The sequence below is a fragment of the Rattus norvegicus genome, chromosome 14 (assembly GCF_021556685.1).
Source record: "Rattus norvegicus strain SHRSP/BbbUtx chromosome 14, alternate assembly SHRSP_T2T, whole genome shotgun sequence".
Classification (NCBI taxonomy): domain Eukaryota; kingdom Metazoa; phylum Chordata; class Mammalia; order Rodentia; family Muridae; genus Rattus; species Rattus norvegicus.
Genome location: NC_141547.1, coordinates 75,827,311 through 75,850,733, shown reverse-complemented (window position 1 = coordinate 75,850,733; position 23,423 = coordinate 75,827,311).

Sequence of the window (23,423 nt, the reverse complement as noted above, 5' to 3'; positions counted from 1 at the left end):
CTAAGGGAGTTCTTCACATCTTTCTTGAAGTCCTCCAGCATCATGATCAAATATGATTTTGAAACTAGATCTTGCTTTTCTGGTGTGTTTGGACATTCCATGTTTGTTTTGGTGGGCGAATTGGGCTCCGATGATGCCATGTAGTCTTGGTTTCTGTTGCTTGGGTTCCTACGCTTGCCTCTCGCCATCAGATTATCTCTAGTGTTACTTTGTTCTGCTATTTCTGACAGTGGCTAGAATGTCCTATAAGTCTGTGTGTCAGGAGTGCTGTAGACCTGTTTTCCTCTCTTTCAGTCAGTTATGGGGACAGAGTGTTCTGCTTTCGGGCGTGTAGTTTTTCCTCTCTACAGGTCTTCAGCTGTTCCTGTGGGCCTGTGTCTTGAGTTCACCAGGCAGCTTTCTTGCAGCAGAAAAGTTGGTCTTACCTGTGGTCCTGAGGCTCAAGTTCGCTCGTGGGGTGCTGCCCACGGTCTCTGCAGCGGCAGCAACCAGGAAGACCTGTGCCGCCCCTTCTGGGAGCTTCAGTGCACCAGGGTTCCAGATGGCCTTTGGTGTTTTCCTCTGGTGTCCGAGATGTGTGCACAGAGAGCAGTCTCTTCTGGTTTCCCAGGCTTGTTTGCCTCTCTGAAGTTTTAGCTCTCCCTCCCACGGGATTTGGGTGCAGAGAACTGTTTATCTGGTCTGTTTCCTTCAGTTTCTGGCGGTGTCTCAGGCAGGGGTCCTGCCGCTCCTGGGCCCTCCCCCACGGGAGCCCAGAGGCCTTATACAGTTTCCTCTTGGGCCAGGGATGTGGGCAGGGGTGGGCAGTGTTGGTGGTCTCTTCCGCTCTGCAGCCTCAGGAGTGCCCACCTGATCAGGCGGTGAGGTCTCTTTCCCACGGGGCCTGGGAGCAGAGAGCTGCTGCGGGCCAGGATCCGCGGGCGTGGGACCTCCGGCAAACACAGGACGTTCCCGGTCCTAGATGAACTCTGCCTCTGTGTGTCCCGATCTTACCAGGCAGCTCTCTTGCAGCAGACAAGTTGGTCTTACCTGTGGTCCCGAGGCTCACGTTTGCTCGCGGGGTGCTGCCCATGGGCTCTCTGCAGCGGCAGCAACCAGGAAGACCTGTGCCACCCCTTCCGGGAGCTTCAGTGCACCAGGGTTCCAGATGGCCTTTGGTGTTTTCCTCTGGCGTCCGAGATGTATGTACAGAGAGCAGTCTCTTCTGGTTTCCCAGGCTTGTCTGCCTCTCTGAAGGTTCAGCTCTCCCTCCCACGGGATTTGGGTGCAGAGAACTGTTTATCCGGTCTGTTTCCCTCAGGTTCCGGTGGTGTCTCAGGCAGGGGTCCTGCCGCTCTTGGGCCCTCGCTGCTGCGTGTTCTATTTAGTGTTTGCTTTCCTTTGTCAACACGCACAAAACCAGATTAAGATTAAAGCTGGCCAAACTATTCTCAAATAGTATGAATACATATCCTGTAAACACATTAAATGAGTCTGGTTTCTTCTAGGTAGAGGAGGCCTTTGAAAGTCATTGTTATTGCCAGAAATTCCTAGTTTATTGATCTTCCTACATACACACTCAGTACCACTGGAACCATTGTTAAACACAGGTATACAATTATTAGAGCATTGGAGAAGCAACACAATTTCCTTGGCCATAATAATAGAATAAAATACATTTTATTCAGATTTTTATTGGCATTCTCTAATTTTCTAAAACTTTATGCTTTGAGAATTAGAAACATGTGTACAAGGAAGTATAATCATGACCACATCTAACGTTCCTCCAACACTCCAACTCTTTCAGTACTGTCTCTTCACAATTCCCGCCCCCCTCCCTAGCTCTCTCATTCTCTTCCTCTCTCATTCATAGGTATGGGGCCATTCACTAGAGTATGGACAGCTGTGGTGGCTTGGTTGAGAATGCCCCCATAGGCTCATATATTTACATGCTCAGTCCTCAGTTGTCTTGAAATGGTTACTGAGCTGATTTTATAATTCTGCTAAAGCAAAATGGACTAAGATAGAGTGACTGAGGGAAATGAAATATACAGAGTTCCAGAATGACAGCTTAATGTATATGAGGAGGGACTGGATGATGAGAAAGACTTTTAGGCTGAATAAATATAGAAATACATTTGAAGATGTAGAGACAAAATTTCTACATAGATTCTTGAAGAATTAATCATTTCTAATAAAACAGTTTCCACTTTTGGCAGAGCTAATGGATGCTAAAGATAAGGAACATGTGGAGAGGAAAAATATTTTTGAATTCAACAAGGCATTTGGAAAACTTGAAGTACTTTTTGACAATTATGTGAAAGAAATTGAAAAATAAATGGGGTGTATATATTTGGTCAATAATAGAAAAGGAAAGAAAATAACAAACTTCAGTACAATCTTACTGGATGGCAGGCAGTGTTTGAGACTGCATTAGCTCACTAAATTTTCACCTTAGTGAGGTGACAGGGGCTGCTGTGGGAACCCTTCTGCATCAATTAAGAGTGAGGCACACAAAGTATTATCCTAGGAGGAGGCTGACATCAATGCTGACTGAGCTCAGGATAGTCAATTCCATCACTTTGGTAGGATTTCACAGGAGCCTGGGTCACTCATGTAGTCCTTGCCTTACCGGGTTCTGATACCTACTGAACCGTGGGTCAGTAACTTGTTATAGGATGAATTTTGCCAACTCTTTCCTCAAATTAAACTGTTAAATCCAACTGTTGATGTCCTAACCTCAGTATAACAGAATATGACCCTGTTGGGATATAAAGTTTTACAGAGGCAATCATGTTAAAATGAGATGATTAGGAAAGAGTATAATCTATCCTAACCAAAATGTTTATACAAAGGGCAATACTTAGGCACAGAAACATAACAGGGAGAAGTCTGTGAAGTGGGGGCAGAGGTCAGAGTGATGCATCTGCAAGTCAGATACCACGGTTGAGCTTCTCAGCTCAACTGAGATCTACTTGGGAGATTAGTAAGCAAGCTTTTGATTCCAGGCTAAAAGCAATGGATCTAGTCGATCTAGAGGAAAAACCTCTGAGCCCGTGACCCTAAATAAATCCTAATTTATGTTGTGTCCTCAGGTAATTTGTTACAGATATGGCAGGTCTGAATGGTACAGCAAGAAATGTTCAAGACTTCATGAGGTTCCCAAAGCCCAGTGAGAAGCAGGAACAAGCTTTCCCATTCAGTTGTCTGCCAATTTCAGATAGTTCCAGACACCAGATCTGCTTAACAGTCATTTTTTATTTGTTTGTTGATTTGTGTGTCTGTTTGTTTTGTTTATTAGCTATGATGTGTCTGATACTTTGTTGCAGCAGACCTAGGAACTAGTTCATATGTGTCTAGTGGGACTTGATATCATTTCTTCATCCTTCTTGCCATTAATGTGCTACAGGACATGTACAGCATTCTGTTTATGTATGACAATGATGAAACTGAGTGGGGCTGATAAGATGAAGCCAAATCAGGACAAACTCAATAGTAGCATGGGACTTGGTAACATGGACCTGAGACATGAGACATACACAGGGATTGGCTCTGTGAATCAGAATAAATGAGCCAAAGGTACACAAATGGCCTGGAAGGTTCTATACTTCTTGGTTTCAGTCATAAAAGTTAGACATCAACCCAAGGAGGTATCAATCTCAACATGGCCATATATATAGACATCACTCCCTTCTGATGACTCTTTTCAAGATGGATATGGACAATACATGAAAGATGATAACAGAATAAAACCAACATTGACATAGTCTTTCACTCATTTATCCATTCAAGTTGATTGCCCTACCCAATCCTCAAAGTTATTCATCCAAGATGTATAGCCTAAGCTGGACCAAATGAACCTAGCCCAAAAATTAAGATGGGCTCCTGATTCCAACTAAAAAGGTAGAAAAAGAAAGGCATCACTCTAGCATCATGCTCCTCTCTCTCTCTCTCTCTCTCTCTCTCTCTCTCTCTCTCTCTGTCTCTCTGTCTCTGTCTGTCTGTCTCTCTCTCTCTCTCTCTCTGTCTGTGTGTGTGTGTGTGTGTGTGTGTGTGTGTGTATTATTGTATATGTCCTTGACTTTGGTTTTGTGTAGTGGTATACATGCATGCGAAGTTCTGATCAGGCTCTCATGTTTTTTTCCACTGTTGTTTGACACCTTATTGTTTGAGACAGAGCATCTCAGTGAGTTGAACATTCGCTCTTTCTGCTAAGCTCACTGATGAGTGAATTTTCAAGATCTGTCTGTCTTCATTTCCCAAATCTGTGGTTACAGGCACATGCAGTCACACCTTCGTTTTAGCATGGGTGATAGCAAATCAAAGTGATTGTGACTGGAGATCAATTGCTTTGCCCAGAGATCTATCTCCTCAATCTGTGCTTTATGCTGCGATGGGGGATATGATTCTTCAAATGATATAGGGCCATAGATCAATAAGTAGGAAAAGATAAATTCACAAGTGAATGAAACAAAACAACAGAAAGGGGGAGGAGGGAAAGCAGGAAGGAAAGGAGGAAGAGGAGAAAAAAAGGAGGAGGAGAAGGAAGAGGAGGAGAAGGAGAAAGAAAGAGAAGGAGAAGGAGAAGGAGAAGGAGGAGAAGGAGAAGGAGGAGAAGGAGAAGGAGAAGGAGGAGGAGGAGAAGGAGAAGGAGAAGGAGAAGGAGAAGGAGAAGGAGAAGGAGAAGGAGAAGGAGAAGGAGAAGGAGAAGGAGAAGGAGAAGGAGAAGGAGAAGGAGAAAGCTAGCACAAGTTTTAGTTCTTGACGACATCTTAACACTGAGCATGAACACCTTCAGGATATCCAAGCAAACGAACAGACAGTTCAAAGAAATTCTCTTTAAACTTTATGTTACTCATAAGTACAAGTATTTCACAGTCCGCTGCAGAGTGTGCCTTCCAGGCAAATGGCAGATATTAGAATAAGAGAGATGTGGGGTGCACTTGCATGATTTCATGGACACTGGAAAAAGAGAGCTGGCTCTGAGCTTATTGAGGAAAGATAGTATGAGTCGAGTTGAAGAAACAAAGGAGGTTTCCATTGGACTGGTTGAAACCCATGTAGGCTCCAAGAGCTTCTCTGATAGGAGCCCTTTCAGAGTGGGATCTGACCTATTTTGCAGAGTCTCAGGGAATAACCTTGAATGAGTGGATGGGTAGATGGATGGATAGATAAATATTTGGATGGATGGAAGGATGAGTGGATGGGTGAGTTCCTGGGTGAATGAATGGATGGATGAGTGGATGGGTAATAAAAAGAAGACTAAAAAGGCCCAGGACTAAAGCCTTCATGCCACACTTGCCACACATGTCCTGCTTGGGATACTGCAGAAGCAATCTGAGAACCACATGATGATTTTATGACATTTCTGTTAAGGAATACTTCACAGTGAGGCTGAAGGATTCAGACTTTGAATGTTAAAAAACTCCTCTTTCTACAAAGACTTGCATTTTATTTCATTAGATATACAATTTAGACCTAAGGGAGTCACATTTTTCGGGAGAAGTCTTTAAATAAAAATCACTTGATGTTCATATATCCTGATATCTGTTTCTAGATAATTCAGACTCCCGCAATGCCTTCCAATGTATCCAGATACAACTGTGTGTTTATGGAGGTGGGAGGTGGTTCAGGCTTGTGAGTTTGATGTGAAATATAATTTTCATAAAGCTCTAAATGGTTTCATTTGGTCTAATGGAAACACCAGACTCAGTGTATTTCTTTTATATTCATTTACTTGCCTTCTGAAGGTTCTCATATGGAGCGTTTATTTCAAGAGCTGAGAGGTGATAAGTATACAGAATTACGTTTTTCGCAAGTGGTTAAAAAGAACCATCAGAAATCAGTACAGTTGTTTTCTCTGGAACAGTTCTACTTCAGATTTCTCTTAGTGTCACTAGTGTGGTGATGCTTTGGGCTGTTGTTATTTAATGGCAGGACTAGAAGAAGAGTAAGCTGTACTTTGCATAGACACCTGGCCACTAGAAACTGTCCTCATCACGTGGAAACACGTACCAGGAGCATTTATAACTGCCACAGTGCTCACAAAAAGAGTCCTCTCCCCTCTTTCTGTTTATCTATAAATTATACATACATCGTAACTGTGCAGTGGTAAATTTCATGAAGTGTTAATACCCCTGTAACACTTTTGACATTTGAATAAGCTACTTTGATTAGCTCGAAGTGCATAGCTGGTAAAGAAGAAAAATGAGGTAAAAGATGAAGGGGTGCTTTCCTGATTATTCAGCAAAGGAACAAGAGGGGCCCTATCTCTTCAGTTACTAACAGAGCAGAGCAAAGGGCCTTATCACAGCACAGGCTGGGTATACAGTGAACGTGGGTTTCTTGGCTAGGAAGGATGGGAAAAATTGACATGCTTACATTATGTCAAAAACTACCTCTCAGCAAAATGAGAAGCAAGAAGGAAGACCAGTGAACTGTACCAGTGTCTAAATTGTCCTCAGCATACTACCAAGTGTCTTTTTTAAACAGAGATCATAGTGAGCTGGCAAAGTGGTTCATACATGGGAAAAAAATCACACAATTCCCTAATATCCTCTGAAAACTGTGTAGTGACTTGTGTAGTACCCAATACCAAACTACCGATGGCAGCACAAACTCTTCATTTGAAGGAAGCATGGGGGATCCAGAATCCTTGAGCATGACATGAGATGGAGGATACCTCACTCCTTGATGCCAGACATTAAAACTTCAAATGGGATGGTCAGGGGTTCAAGTCACAGTAGTAACTGACTGGGCAAGCACTGGAGCATCACAGAGCCATTCTAGCCTTTGTCATATTGTCTATAAGAAGGAGAAATTAATGCATTTCTCATGAATGTCAATCCATTAAGCCAGCCATGATTTAATTTCTAGGTACAAAATTGATATCCAATAAATATGTATTCACATTTTCCCCATAAAATGCTGCGACTTTAGTATCAAATGATCAATTTGAGTTTATTGAGGGCTATCTGGTTAAAACTGTAGAGTAAAACAATCCATTTTTTTCACAAACAGTCTCAATGAGCCACAGTTTCATCAATAATTCATTAAGGTTCACATGATGTGGGTTTGAATCACAGTTCCAACATGAATAAGAAACCGTGAGTGCCTTTGGGCAAATCGATATCTTCTGTGTCTCCATTTTCTCATCTTTAAAATGGGAATGAGTACTTCATATACAAAATCATGGGGAAAATTAAATGACATAGAACTTACAGTATATATATATTTAAAGGCAGGTTTATTGGCAAGCTGCTCTAGAGAGGGTTAGTTTAATGGCCCCAAAGAAGGAGGCCTGGGAAGTTGCCATAGAGTGGGAGTCACGGGGAGAGGGCACATCCACACAGTGAGAAGAGAAGGAGAAGAAGAATGAATGAACTTATAGAATTCTTATCAGATACAGGTACAGAGTAGGACCTTTATATGTGTTTTTTAAAATAAATCACCGAGGGACTTAGCAACAATTATTCCACCCCACTGATAAAGGGAGACACTAACAAAACTGCCTTTCAGTGGAATGATTCCCTACAGCAGGTGGAGGTTTCTCGTTGAAAACAGCAGAAGATTAGATGATGCCCTGGATGGGAGCTTTCCTTAGTATGACTTGGTAGAATACAAGATCCAAGTCGTAGGCAAGATTCCACCAGGATTTTCTAGCTGAGAAACGACAAACATGGTTATATTTATATATAGAGTTGTGTGTGAAATCCTGCAGCTCGCCTCAGAAGCAAGAGTTCATTTACAACTAGAAGAATGGGTGGACTCCACCCTGGCAGAGAGAAAAAGGGTAAAGGCAGATGAATTTTCAGGGTCAACTTGTTTAGTGAAGACTGAAATCAGTCAGTGCTGTTGGGACAGTCACAGAAAGGCTTCCTGGAGGAGGCAGGCTAGCTGCAGAGTGGGGGAATTTTAGTATTTGGGGTAACGGGGTATCTTAATACTGGATGTAAGAAAGGAAGAACCTGGGAATGAAGTAGACCACCCTTCCTATGGTCCTCGGTGAGTCTGTTCCAAATAACTGAGCCTTTCCTGACTTCCAGAAAAGATATAATACTCATGCATTACCTGGAGGAAGGGGGCCAGAGCTTGCAGAAGCCATTCAAGAGAGAAGAACTGCAAAACTCTGCCACCCAGACGCTAGTTCCAAATCTGCATCCTGGACGAATGTCAGCTCTCTCTAGCATGCAGCTGTCAGCCTCTGGGAGAGGACATGGCTCACATCAAACTCTTAATGTGTCCATAAACAAGAAGAAATAGCCCATTATCCTGCGTATACCCAGAGAACAAAGAATGTTTTATTGAGTTTACCTTGTTCTCATATCATTATGTTTTCTTTCTGCAATGGCCACTGAGCTGTGTAATGGCTGGTGGTTATAGAGCACGTAATAAAGCTTATTAGTGTAATAGCTCGCGAGGAACAATAGGAGAGAAAGGTCGACACTAAATGCTCCAACAGGGACCCGAGGATTTTGGTTTCAAAATTAGACCATTGAAGAGGAGATCAGGCTCTCCTGTTTACATTGGTGAAACTAGGCTTAGAAGAAATGTGCAAGTTCTGTGTGTCAAATGAAAGGTATTTGGATGGTTGAAGGGATAAACATCAAACTGATGCTCTGAGATGTTAAGGTCCTGTCTGACTTCAGTCACACCAAGTGACAAGCATCCATGCTATTTAGGTAGATGTGACATGCAAGGTTTTCTAGGGCATTGAGGCTGAAGAAGTAAAACTCATTTTAGACACTGTATATGATTTGAAGACTGCTCCAACAGAGAGACTGCAGGGTTAAGACTTTTGAAGCCTGGTACTCAAGGTTCTCGTAGAACAGTTTCACTTGGGATGTGTGTGTCTACATTTGTTGGAGATTCTGTTCTTAATTGTGGTTTCAATAGATATCGAGGACATGTACTGATATTTTATCTCCAGTGTGGGAATTCAGAGAGGAGTCTTCAGATATTTCAATTCTACCACATGATAACTAGATGGTGACTCATTTTCTTGTCAGGACAAGGATAAGAATCAAACGCTGTCAACAAATTCTTGACTGCTGAAGTCGTATCAGCTACATCTTTACCTGATTGTTCATTGTTCTGTTTCTATGGATCCCTGAAAGCTAATTCCTTTCTACCACGGATCTAGATTGTAAATGAATAGCATCCACAGTAGTGAATGTCCTGAGGATGTGTGGCTTGACACAGAGCACAACCTCCAACCAGGCTTCGTCTTCTGGGTCTTCAAGACCACCTTCTATTTGTTCACGTCGGGAAAAGAAGAAGGATGGTGTTTTCACATCTGAGAAGCGTGTGTGTGTGTGTGTGTGTGTGTGTGTGTGTGTGTGTGTGTGTGTGTACAAATAATGGGCATCATGGTTTGGAGGGATGTGCTAAAAGTATAGTACCATTCTTCTGCTTGTGGAGAAATGAGGGAACCACATGCACAGTGGATTTTAGGAACCAATGCTTAGTGGGAGTTGATTAGGCCTTTCAGAGGGATTGACAATTTCTATCACATGTACTTCTTGGATCCTGCTGTTACGGAAAGCCTCAAGTCTAGAGGAGGATGGTGAGCTTACCTGGACCTGCCTCCCACCCCCATACTTGGCTGTAGTAAGTATTCAGTTCTCTTCTCTGCCACATTGGAAAACAGCCTGAACCAGGGCATCAAGCTATTTGACATTCTAGTTACCAATAAGTCAACTAAGCATCTTTGCCTAAAAGAGTTAGCATACTCACCAAGAGCATAACACAAAGTAACTTTAAAGGGTCTCCCTAGCGCCATGGCTTTTGTGTTGCATTGTGGTGCTGAAGATAGGAATATGCAGGGAAGTGGTCTGCATACTACCTGGCTTCATGTTCTGACTGGGAGTCCTGTGCCAGGTGGTTTGAACTCTGTACAACCAAGTACTCTGCAGCATGAGATAGTCTAGATTCCTGACCTCTAGTGCTATTGTCACAATCCAACAGTGCCATCTCCGAGGGTCCCCGGAAGAGCACCTAGGAGAGTGTTCGACAACTTTGCATCTGTTGTTCTAATTATGATTATGGCTGTTACAGTTACTAACTGGCGCCTGCTTGGCTTCCAGCTTGCACTCCCCACACTGTGTGAAGTGAGGCATACACTCTGAACAACTACAAATTGCCTGTGCTCTTTCAAGCCATTTCACACGTGTTCACAGCTTTTACTCCGCTTTCGAATCATCATCTCTTGTTTTCCCAAAGTACAGCGTTTCCCTTTAAAAACCAGAAAGCAGGCCCCGTCAGTCTGAAAGATTCCAGAAAACTGAGAAATGCTCTGGGATCCCATGTCCATGATATTCCCCTGCCCCAGTTCTTTTTTCTGTGTTTCTCTCACCAGGAGGGAGCTGGGACAGCTGAGGGACAGGAGAAGAGCGGAGCTGTGCTCTCTCACCCTGGGAAGATGAATATGTATCTTTTCATATTTTTAAGGCTGTGACTGCCTTCCTCTTAAATGACTTCCATGGGTTCAGAGCAAAGCTGTTGAGTCACGTGTCAAGAGTCATGCCGAGCTTCTGATGTAAAAACCTGAGCTCCATGGCATTGCAGGAGGAATTCAGCATGGAAGCCCTGCAGAGTCCTCTGGGGAGAAGCAACACCCAGCTGGGCTCAGCCTGGAGTTTAGGAAGCAGCTGATCATCATCCCCTGCTGTGGATGCTGGTGGCTGTCACAGCTTTGGATTCTGAAAGAACACAACGGTCCAGAGCTGTTTCTAGGAGGTGGGTGAGAACCAGTGCCTTTCTCCACCATTTCAACAGATGTCAGATTTCTGAAGGTCACATAGTCAACACTTAACAAGAATTTTGTGTTTTCCTTTCTAAGGCAGAGGGTACTTGCAATGGTCAAGTTTGCTTGTCAATCTGCTTGGATTAAGAAATGCCTCTCTAGTCTCCAGAGACTATTAGATCCTGCAGGGGCTGCTCTGTTTGTGGGTGGGAGCATCGCATGGGCTCTGGACTAGTGTTCTGAACTAAAATAAAGCATAAAAGCAAAAGGCCAGCTAAGAGCCAGCATTCTCCTTTCTCCTTAATTTGCCCAGATGTGTGCAGACTCCTACCATATCCAGGAGCAAGTCCTGTTACTATGGTTTCCCCTGAATCATGAGCTAGAATAAACTTTTCCTTTCTTAAATTGCTTCTTGTCAGGTATTTGGTCACAGCAAATGAGAAAAGTAACCAATGTAGTGCTGCTTCACAGAGGTCTAGTTTGCCCAGAGGTCATTTCTAAGTGGAAGTTGCTAAGTAAGAGGTCGGCATGACAAAGGGTCATATACAGCTGGGTCAAAAATAAAACACCTTATTTGTTTTTCCATACAGAGAGTTATGATTAAACTCACTGCAGCAGTGATCATTAAATGTAAGTTCAAGATCCATTTCCAAGAGACAATGCGCACAGATAGTATGTGAGGTAATAAAAGATCCAGGTTAGGGTGCGCAAGTCCCATAGTCAATTCTTCCTGAAGTATTGTGTATTAGCTTACAGGCAATTCCACTAGGCTTCTTCTAGGAACCTAGCAACAGAGACCTAGCAATAGCTCACAATGTCACCTGCTGTCAGGTTTGAGCCAGATGTAAGGGGAGCATTGCTCAGCTGTCCCAGCTGTCTCTCTCCATCTCCTTTCTGTGCTCCCACTCATTCCTGGCTGGATTCTTCCTCTCTCCCTCTCTCTCTTGTCTTTCGGTTTTCTCTGTTCCTCCCCCTTTCCAGGTCATCATTCTCCTTCCTTCTTTTTATGCTAGGGTATTGCATGGCATGATTGTTCAGGGGGCACCTCAACATGGGCTCTTCGAGGTACTCGCTCCCACTGCCACAATCATACCAAATTATGCCATATTTTAAAGCATAACAATGTGATTATCCCAGGTTTTCTGTACTTCAGTGCCATTCTGCATGTGAAACAGGGGTATCTATGAACTTTCTTACATAAGACAGACATGATTCCCAGCATGGGAATGCATGTAATATACCAAGTATATTTAACCGTCCGGTGTGCTGTTGGCTACAGTCACCCTACAGAGATATTTTGTAGTGGTTAAACATGATGCTCATAATCTATCAGTGAGATAGGGAAGCTCTCCCCGACTCCAGACTTCCATGTAGTCACTCCCTACTCTAGTCAGATTTTCTTGGAGACCTTTAGTGCAACGTAAGTCCATGGTTTTATCATGAAATGCACCTATTTCCATAATAGCAATGAATTTAACATGTGTGTAGACTGGCTTTGCCAGGATGAGTTTCCATGCACAATCAGAATTATTGAAAATTCCCTCTTTGGCAAATTCTCTTTAAGTCCCTCTTATCTCTATATTTTGGCTCGATTCCACCATCTTTATGCTTGCTTATATGAATGATAAACTCCTTTATTAGGTTTGATACACAGTCTTAAGGTTTGCTCCGTCATCTCAGCATACCTCTTGTGTGCAAATATACATACGTCAATCAAAATACATCAGGGACTGTACACAGATTTTCTGAAATGCAGCAACACCCACTTATTATACTCTGTAACTTTCATACTCTACTTGACACCTAAAGGGTGGCACCAAGTACATGTTAAGGAATTGACACCTCGATGACTGACTATAAGCTCTGTTCACCCGAGTACTGAGAAGAACAGCCTAAGTCCAAGGAAAGAAAGTAGCCAAAGCAGAAGTGTAAGCACAAGGGTTTATTGAAGGAACATGTAAGGTTACACGCACCAGCAGGCAAAGAGAGACAGAACCTGGGGCCTGCACCATGCGAGGATCTGCATAAAAGAACAGAGAACCAGTGTCTAAATCATACTTGACCGGTGATTAGGCTCAGACTGGAGACAGTATGGAATCCATAAACATGGCTACTGGAATTAAGTAAATGGTTATACTATACTTCTACTAGTTGGGTATTCTGAAAGCAGATTTGAGTAGAGTGTTTCTTCATGTTCCTCGCTCCACAGCAGAATCACATAAACACACTCACCACGTAGTTCAAAAGTTCCTACTCTCAATAGTGATGTTCTGATCTTGTGCTCAACAGCTCTTGAATTTTCACACCTAGTATGAAATTCACCTGGTATGTTCTGCACCTAGTACCTGGCTTCCCTGCAAATGCCCAGCTCTGCTTGTAAAGGACCGAGGAAAGTGTGACACTCACACTTGCTTGCCTACTGTAGAAGTTTTGCTTTTGATACCATCTCTTCAACAGTCCAGGGAATCAAGACCTGATTCTGGCTCAGGGCCCGGGTCAGACAAAGAAGCGATTCCTTTTTAATAGAATAGCTACTTCCAGTTTCCACTCCTCCATTCATGCATTTTAATGTATGTGTCTGGATGCAGATCCCAGTTTGACAATCTATTTAGCACGATAACGTGTCATATTCTACCGAGCATCTACAGCTGCAGAGAGAATCGACTTGGTTTCCCCCTTTGACACTCCTCTTTGACAGTCATTTCAGTAATCATCTCACCCTACTTCTGCTAGCACCCTATCTTAGTTAAGCTTTTTATGGCTCTGAACAGACACCATGACCAAGGCAACTCTTATAAAGGAAAACTGGGGCTGGCTTATAGGTTCCTACGTTCAATTCATTATCACCATGGCAGGAAGCATGGCAGCATCCAGGCAGGCATGGTGCTGGAGAAAGTGAGAGTTCTACATCTTCATCCAAAGGAAGCCAAGAGCAGACTGTCCTCAGGCTGCTAAGACGAGGGTCTCAAAGCCCAGCACCACAGTGACACACTTCCTCCATCAAGGACACACCTCCTATTAATGCCACTCCCTTGGTCAAGCATATTCAAACCACCACACAGGTGCTATCATTTTCCTCTCATTTCAAGACCTCTTCATTCCTGAGACATTAGCAAGCCCAGCGCTGAGAGCCCCCGTACCGCATCCTGTAAGTTGTAGCTTACAGAGGAGAATCACCACTTGGAGTCTGAGTGAGGCTCTCAGCAGTGTGTCCCTGTGGATGGGGTATCTTATGATCCTTACATGGAGTAAAATACTCTGGAGGGTTTTTCAAACTCCTATACTATATTGAATCGGCATGCTCTCTTACCCCTGCTGGTTCATTTTCTCTTATGCCATCTGGTAAGCCAACTCAGGCATTCCAACAGTTTACTTTAGGTCAACTCAATAGTCTTATATTATTCCCTTGAATTAATTAATTAAGCTAAGCTCAGCCTGACAGACCCATCTTAATTAAATATTAGATAACCCTCCATAACTGAATTGGCTCCTTGTCCATAAGAAATAAGTCAGAAAAAAATCACTTAGCACTATATTTAGTATTTATCAAATTGCTTACAATTTGTATCACTCTTCAGTAAGATTCACATAGCCTAACCATAGTCGGAAATCATACATAATGTGTCTTAAATGTTTTAGTTGAAAGATCAGATTTACCAGTGTGCTCTCTTTTCACAAGACCTGGTTCTTAGTGAACAGAAATGAAATGATCCATAAGAAGCCATTCATTGACCCACAGACTTCTTGTATCTCTAATCACTAAGAGTAATGTGTTCTTAAGAATGAAAAAAAAGCCATATATTGAAGATAGTATAAGGCAAGAGAACACACATATTAAGAATCCAAAACGGAGGTACTGAGGGTAGAAGGGTATCACAGGGTCAAGGTATCAGGGAAATGGGAAATTAAGAAGAGAACCAACAAGATCAAACTGTGTTTATAAGTGTCAAAATTGAATTCTAATACTTTGCATTAAAATCTTAACAAAAAGAAATAATGTTTCTTCTGCAAATAGGAAGAGACACACAGGTTCATCCCCAAGGATCTCAGAGGCCACAGCTTCAACGGTCTAGAATGCTCTGAGTACTGTTTCATTTATCCACATGGAGCTGGTTGTGCATACATGCGGAATGGAGTAGTTCAGAATTATGAAGACTTATGTCTGTGCTATATTTTTAAGTAAAACCTCAAAGGCCAGTCAAAATATAGCCACTGAGCTGGTAACACATGAACCTTGGAGGATAAAGCTCATGTTGAAATGAAGAAGGATGTGGGAGATGCCAGGCACATGGGACATCTGTTAAAGAAAGGTATGGGTGCTGAGTGGAACTAGTAAAAGAGAGAGTCCATGGAGATGTGACTGAGAAGACTAAGGGCGGATTTTCCCAAGCCTTTTGGAACTCACTTGAGGGTGGACGTGAAACTGCAGGTTTGATATGTACCTTTCTGGCTTCCAATTTTTTTTTTTTTTGGCTCAAATATTCTTTTCTAGGATTCCCATCCTTCTCCTTAGGAATGGCAATGTTACTCTGTGCCACTGTATGTTGGAAAGATGTAATATGTCATTTTACTTTTCAGAGGCTCAAGGCCAATATTTCTCCACAAATATCAGCTTTGTGTCTAAACTGTTCAGAGTATATTTGGTCATTACCCTATAGTCTCCAGGGGTAGAATATTTTAGTTGAATATGAAATATTTGCTACGATCTCATTTTTTGACTACTTAGTTCCTAAACAGTGGTACTATTTCAGATGTTTTGGAAAGTTCTAGAGTTAGGACCTTGCTGAAAACAGTGAGTCACTTGGGGAACAAGTTTTGGGAGTGTGTTATACCTGCCCACTTGCTGTCACATTCATGGTTTCTTGATCTGCAGTGACTTACACAGACGATGATCTACTCCCACCCTTTCTGCCATGAACTGAGCTCATTTGCACTGTTTTCCTTGCCTTAGTGAATTGAAAGCATCTGAAAGTAGAAATCAAACATTTGTTCCATTTATTATTTCTGTAAGGTAATATGGTCATAGGATTATAAGAGTAACTCTTACAATTACCTTTAGAAGCATTCTACATATCACATATCAAGACTAGAATCCACACCAAGACCAGTCAGCAGTTCTTTTTTATTTTTTCTTCCATTTTTATTAAATTGGGTATTTCTTATTTACATTTCAAATGTTATTCCCTTTCCCGGTTTCCAGTCCATCAGCCCCCTAACCTCTCCCCCTCCCCTTCTATATGGGTGTTCCCATCCCTATCCACCCCCATTACTACCCCCCCCCAATTCCATACACTGGGGGTCAATCCTTGGCAGGACCAAGGACTTCCCCTTCCACTGGTGCCCCTACAAGGCTATTCATTGCTACCTATTAAGTTGGAGCCCAGGGTCCGTGCATGTATAATCTTTGGATAGTGGCTTAGTCCCTGGAAGCTCTGGTTAGTTGGCATTGTTGTTCATATGGGGTCTCGAGCCCCTTTAGCTCTTTCAGTCTTTTCTCTAATTCCTCCAACGGGGGTCCCATTCTCAGTTCAGTGGCTTGCTGATGGGATTTGCTTCTGTATTTGACATGTTCTGGCTGTGTCTCTCAGGAGAGATCTATATCCAGTTCCTGTCAGCCTGCACTTCTTAGCTTCATCCATCTTATCTAGTTTTGGTGGCCGTATATGTATGGGCCACATGTGGGGCAAGCTCTGAATGGGTGTTCCTTCAGTCTCTGCTCTAAACTTTGACTCCCTATCCCATCCTATGGGTATTTTTGTTCCCCTTTTAAAGAAGGTGTAAAGAATCCGCATTTTGGTCATCCTTCTTGAGTTTCACATGGTCTATGCATCTGGGGTAATTCAAGAATTTGAACTAATATTCACTTATCAATGAGTGCATACGATGTGTGTTTTTCTGTGATTGGGTTACTTCACTCAGGATGATATTTTCTAGTTCCATCCATTTGCCTATAAATTTCATGAAGTCATTGTTTTTGATAGCTGAATAGTACTCCATTGTGTAAATGTCCCACATTTTCTGTATCCATTCCTCTATTGAAGGGCATCTGGGTTTTTTCCGGCTTCTAGCTATTATAAGTAAGGCTGCTATGAATATAGTGGAGCATGTGTCTTTGTTGTATGTTGGAGCATCTTTTGGGTATATGCCCAAGAGAGGTATAGCTGGGTCCTCAGGTAGTTCAATGTCCAATTTTCTGAGGAACCTCCAGACTGATTTTCAGAATGGTTGTACCAGTCTGCAATCACACCAACAATGGAGGAGTGTTCCTCTTTCTCCACATCCTCGCCAGCATTTGCTGTCACCTGAGTTTTTGACCTTAGCCATTCTGACTGGTGTGAGGTGGAATCTCAGGGTTGTTTTGATTTGCATTTCCCTTATGACTAAAGACGTTGAACATTTCTTTAGGTGCTTCTCAGCCATTCGATATTCCTCAGCTGTCAATTCTTTGTCTATCTCTGTACTCCATTTTTAATAGGGTTATTTGTCTCTCTGCAGACTAACTTCATGGGTTCTTTGTATATTTTGGATATAAGCCCTCTATCAGTTGTAGGATTGGTAAAGATCTTTTCCCAATCTGTTGGTTCCAGGTAGCAGTTCTGAGCAACACTTGAACAGTATGGCTCTAGCAAAGTGTAAGGAAGGGGCCAGAGGTGAGATGTATCAGCTGAGATTGTCTGTAAGCGACATCTCAGTGTTCCTTTAGCAAATGACCTGATCAGCACCTCAGGTAGCTGCCTCACCTACTTGGTAACAACCATTTTATCTTATATATACCACTGTTTCCTAAAATGAACCATGAAGATTTTCTTCTCAGGACCGAATAGGAGGAAGCTGAAGATGTTTAGGTGTTAAGTCAATACTTCTCTTTCCCAGAAAAGCTTCTATCCAATCAATGCCTCTCAGGATGATTCCCATCTTCCACACTCCAGAACAGCACCTGACCCCTAGTTACCTGACCCTCCACTGAGCCTTTAATTATGAAAGCAGATTGTATTTGCCCACTTCATGCATGGACAGACATGGTAATGGAAGGAAAGAGGGCTGGGCATACGTAAAGGTGCAGAATATATTTATGTGGATGTCAAAGGCAAGTTTGGCATCGAATATTTATGTTGAAGTGGTGGGAGTCTTTATTAAGATCTGTTAAATAATAAAGACACTGTGTCCCTTCTCCACTTATGGATGGTGATTAAATTACCCAGAAGATGCAGGGGAGGGCAAGGAATATGTTACTAAAATGCCAGGGATCAAGTTAGATGGTCTTATATGGATGCAGTTTTTACTCTCCATCTTTTTATAGCCTAAAAAATTGGTTACTAGAATTACCTTTGAAAATAATGGAAAGAAGAAACTGTGAATCTACAAGCTGAATTGAGCTCTTTAAACTCTCTTAGCACATAAATTGTGATGTAAAAAAGATCAAAGAGCTTAAATTTTGTCTGGTGTTTATGTATACATGGTTTTGATTATACATGCAGTTAATCACAATCATGAAGTGGTAGGGCTTACTAAAACATCACTCATCATACTCAGGATCTAGAGAAGTTTTCTGTAAAGGGCCAGATAGTAAATATTTGGGATTTTGTGGGTCAGAATCTCTTTGCCACAATTCCTTAACTGTTCTGTCATCAGATTCAACCAACTGAAGACAATATGCAAGTTAAGTGACAGGGGTATAAACAAAACAAAACAAAACTGCATTTGTAAGTCTTGGCTCTGAAGTAAAGGCACACAAACCATAATTTGGTAACCTCTGTTTAAGACTGAAGAAATACAGTGGGATGGTAAGACTGCATGTGGCTACAGGCTAGAAGAGAAATCTTTTGTAAGTTGTCCTGTAACTTCCACTTGTATGCTTTGGTACGTGCTCCCCCCTCTCACCCCCACTACACAGTAAATGAATGTAAAACTAAATAATAAAATACCATTGTTTTAGTGAGATTAAATGGCTTGCATAAGGTCACATCATAATGACTTTTGAAGCCAGCTTGGAAAGCATGTTTTCTCATTCCCAGTATAAGGGGAATCAATCTTTTCAAGCTCTTCTGGTCTGTGGTAGGAACTCATGACAGCTACTTGAGAATAGATAATGGAAGAAGATGCCTTGAATACCATAGTAACTGGTCTCTGGCAATGCTACAGATCTGCACAAATTTGGTAGTAATGAGTAAGAATATTGCATAGAAGGCTTAAGAGGGCAGAGCCTAGAAGAGCTCTACTGGTGGTCCATATGGTGAGCCTGAAGAGTGGAATTGAAAAGAACGTCCCTAGTAGGTTTGATGCAGAAGGCTTGTGGCTGCAGAAGAAGAACCTCAGGACGCCTGCTGAGAAGAGGGATAGGGAGCTACTCATGAAGGTGGAATGCAGCAGGGTAGCACAGTGTGATGTGGAAATTGTCACAGTGTGTTTGTGGACTCTCTGAGTGAAGTTTCTGGTCCAGGTACCAACTGAGTCCTATAATATTTTCATCTTAGGGAATCATAGAAAGTTTGATTTCCAAGTCTGATGAACTGAGATGGATGACTGATCCCCAAGGTGAGCCTGAAGCCACACAGTTGACCGGGGGAAACTTGGATGTGACAGGAAGCAGAAAAGGCAGATGAGTGTGAGTCAGAGCCAGAGCCAGAGCCAGAGCCAGAGAGAATATCAGAGTTAGTATCAGTATAGGAAAGAAGCCCAGGGTGGTGAGGCTGAGGGAGCAATCATCAGTAGCTCTGTGCTTCTACATAAGGTGCTCATTTTCAGGCTGCTGCTAGGTCCATATCTTCAAACAGATTCCCAGGGCAGTATCGCTTCTCAGCAGATGACTTTCTGCTCCTACTCCAGTCTCCTGAGCTCAGGTCTTTCTCCATAGCCCCCCTGTGTCTGAGCATCTCTGCCCCGTTGCTTGGCTCATCTGTCTGTAGCTTTCCCTATCTGCCATGAATTATTGGATTCCTGGGGTGAGAAGTTGGTCTAGGTAAAGGAATATGCCAAACAAGTCTGATAATCTAAAGTCATTCCTCCTGTTCCATGAAGGAACAGACAACTCATTATTTAAAGCTACTTTAAAGGTGTCACATATACACCATGGCATATAATTAACCATATACATACAATAATAGTAATGAAAATAACAACAATGACAACAATAATAATAAATAGTAATGGTAATAGAAATAAATTAAGGTTAAAAGAAAGAGGTGGTCTCACATGTTCATTGCTGATCCTTGGCTATAGACACAATATGAACAAGTTCCTCATGGTAGAATTTTATTCTTCCCCACCATGCTAGGTTGTATCTTCAAACACTGCGCCAAAATAATGTTAAGGATGCGGAGAAAGAGGAACACTCCTCCATTGTTGGTGGGGTTGCAGACTGGTACAACCATTCTGGAAATCAGTCTGGAGGTTCCTCAGAAAATTGGACATTGAACTGCCCGAGGATCCAGCTATACCTCTCTTGGGCATATACCCAAAAGATACCTCAACATATAAAAGAGACACGTGCTCCACTATGTTCATCGCAGCCTTATTTATAATAGCCAGAAGCTGGAAAGAACCCAGATGCCCTTCAACAGAGGAATGGATACAGAAAATGTGGTACATCTACACAATAGAATATTACTCAGCTATCAAAAACAATGACTTTATGAAATTCGTAAGCAAATGGTTGGAACTGGAAAATATCATCCTGAGTGAGCTAATCCAATCACAGAAAGACATACATGGTATGCACTCATTGATAAGTGGCTATTAGCCCAAATGCTTGAATTACCCTAGATGCCTAGAACAAATGAAACTCAAGACGGATGATCAAAATGTGAATGCTTCACTCCTTCTTTAAAAGGGGAACAAGAATACCCTTGGCAGGGAAGAGAGAGGCAAAGATTAAAACAGAGACTGAAGGAACACCCATTCAGAGCCTGCCCCACATGTGGCTCATACATATACAGCCACCCAATTAGACAAGATGGATGAAGCAAAGAAGTGCAGACTGACAGGAGCCGGACGTAGATCGCTCCTGAGAGACACAGCCAGAATACAGCAAATACAGAGGCGAATGCCAGCAGCAAACCTCTGAACTGAGAATAGGACCCCCGTTGAAGGAATCAGAGAAAGAACTGGAAGAGCTTGAAGGGGCTCGAGACCCCATATGTACAACAATGCCAAGCAACCAGAGCTTCCAGGGACTAAGCCACTACCTAAAGACTATACATGGACTGACCCTGGACTCTGACCTCATAGGTAGCAATGAATATCCTAGTAAGAGCACCAGTGGAAGGGGAAGCCCTGGGTCCTGCTAAGACTGAACCCCCAGTGAACTAGACTGTTGGGGGGAGGGCGGCAATGGGGGGAGGGATTGGGAGGGGATCACCCATAAGTAAGGGGAGGGGGGAGGGGGATGTTTGCGCGGAAACCGGGAAAGGGAATAACACTCGAAATGTATATAAGAAATACTCAAGTTAATAATAATAATAATAATAATAATAAAAGAATCTCTTAAGTGACCTTTGAATGGCCAAAAAAAAAAAAAAGAATTGTGTTCTAGAATCTCTCTATAATATATTTTACAAATAGGAACATGTTAGACTATACAGTAGGGAGTGAACACTGAGGAGAAACACCCATCTTTTCTGTTGAGGATGAATATGGTTATGGATATGATCTCCTTCATTTCTCCATAGCCCCCAGGGTTGAATTTTATAGTTGTTTCCATTCTGAAGACAGGGGAACTGAAACCTACAGAGGTCAGGTCATCTGACCTGAATGTGGAACCATGATCACAGTGCAGAAATGACATTTGATGGGGTTGGGGATTTAGCTCAGCGGTAGAGCACTTGCCTAGCGAGCGCAAGGCCCTGGGTTCGGTCCCCAGCTCCAGAAAAAAAAAAAAAAGAAAAAGGAAAAAAAAGAAAAAGGAAAAAAAAAAAGAAATGACATATGATGTTTTATTTCAGATGTACGGAAGTTGATGAACTGAATGACCAGAGCACAGGGTCTGTGTTGGGTTATAGAGATGGGAAAGTAAATCATTGGAAACAGGTGAGAGTCCTCAAATGCATTGTTTTGGGAGATTTCTTCTGTCCACCAAATGGGAAGATTGCGAAATCATCTTCAGAGGGTCCAGTTCCTTGGGAAAGCTTTTCAAAACACAAGTATCATGCTTCAGAGGGTTAGTCAGTCAAGTTCTCAGAAATTTCTCATATCTCTGAGAAGACAATGAACAGACTTTGGGTGGATTAAGCAAAGTTTATCAAAGTTTATTGTGTCTTTGTCAGTCTTTAGCCAAATAGTGCTTAACAAAAGATTTTAACAAAACATCACTGACTGGAAGAAAGTTAGAGAATATTTACAATAGCCCATCTATCTTTCTGCCTGATAACTAGATAAACCCTTAATCTCTGAAAATAAAGTGACCTAGCTATACATGATAAACTGGCATTCCTCTTCCCAGAAAACTGGAAGGGAATGAGCAAAGCACAAGGCTCTAAGAGTCATGGTTTTGAACTACATATGTGTATTCTCAGGCTTAATGTGCTGATGATTAGAGAAGCTAACTTTGTATCTTGGGAAGAACCTTATAGGCTCCTAGACAGACTTCTCCATTATCACCCTTTGATGCCAGCATCCCCTCTGATGTATTTGCAAGCTGCACTTGTATCTGGGCACTATTAGCAATAGTTTTCCATTCATTCTTGCTACTGAACCAACGTTAACAGGACATCCATCAGTCAGATATCCAATTGCTCTTGCGTTCTATCTTCCATTTTCAACATACTCTAGGGTCTCTGAGAACAGAACAAATTATCCACAAGTGCCACATGAGATCAACTTAACATAGTGGGGCTCAGGTGTATCAACAAAAAATTGATAGATATGTTTATTCTTCTCGATTGTTCTCCTCAAAACAGCTGTTTGTATCCTGAGGTAGTGAATTCAAATATTTGCCCATTTTTGTCCCATCTACAACACTGATTATATCTATTATTTTTTATGTATCAGTTTTCCATCCATGACAGTATAGTTGTGTACTTGTGGAAAGTTTGGGTGCAGATAGATGAGTCGCCTGTAACAGTGAAACACCCAATTGTTTATGGCCCTGCCACTTTCCTATGAAAGCCTTGGAGAGAAGGACTACGCCACCATGGCTAGAAAGTTCTGCACATCCAGAGTCTAGTAGAGGGGTTAGTTTTTATTAAGGGATCAAAAAACAAAACAAAACAAAAAACAAAACAAAAAAAAAAACAAAAAACACGAAACAAATGATTTCAGGTCACACAGATTAAGCTGGCTAGGATTGAAGAGGACTGCCATGTGATGGTTGGAAGGCCAGGCCTACACCAGCAAGATTTAGGAGGACTGTTTTTCCAGGGCAACCATGAAAATTATATTATATTGGGTGCACACACACACACACACAGACACACAGACACACAGACACACACACACACACACACACACACACAAACATTGAGTTTTCACTGATTAAAACGAGTTCCTATGTTGATGATGTTGATGATTTCATTGCATTATATTGTATCAACAAGCTTATCTTGTTATCGATCTAAATTTAGTCACGTGTTCTGACATTCGTATTTTCCCAGCATACTTCTGCACTTTGGAGCTTTCAAAAATTTTAGAGATGCTAAAGTCATAGTGAAAAAGCCAAAGGAAGCCAAGCACCAGCAAGTGTTCAGTGTTAGAGTCAGGTGAGTCT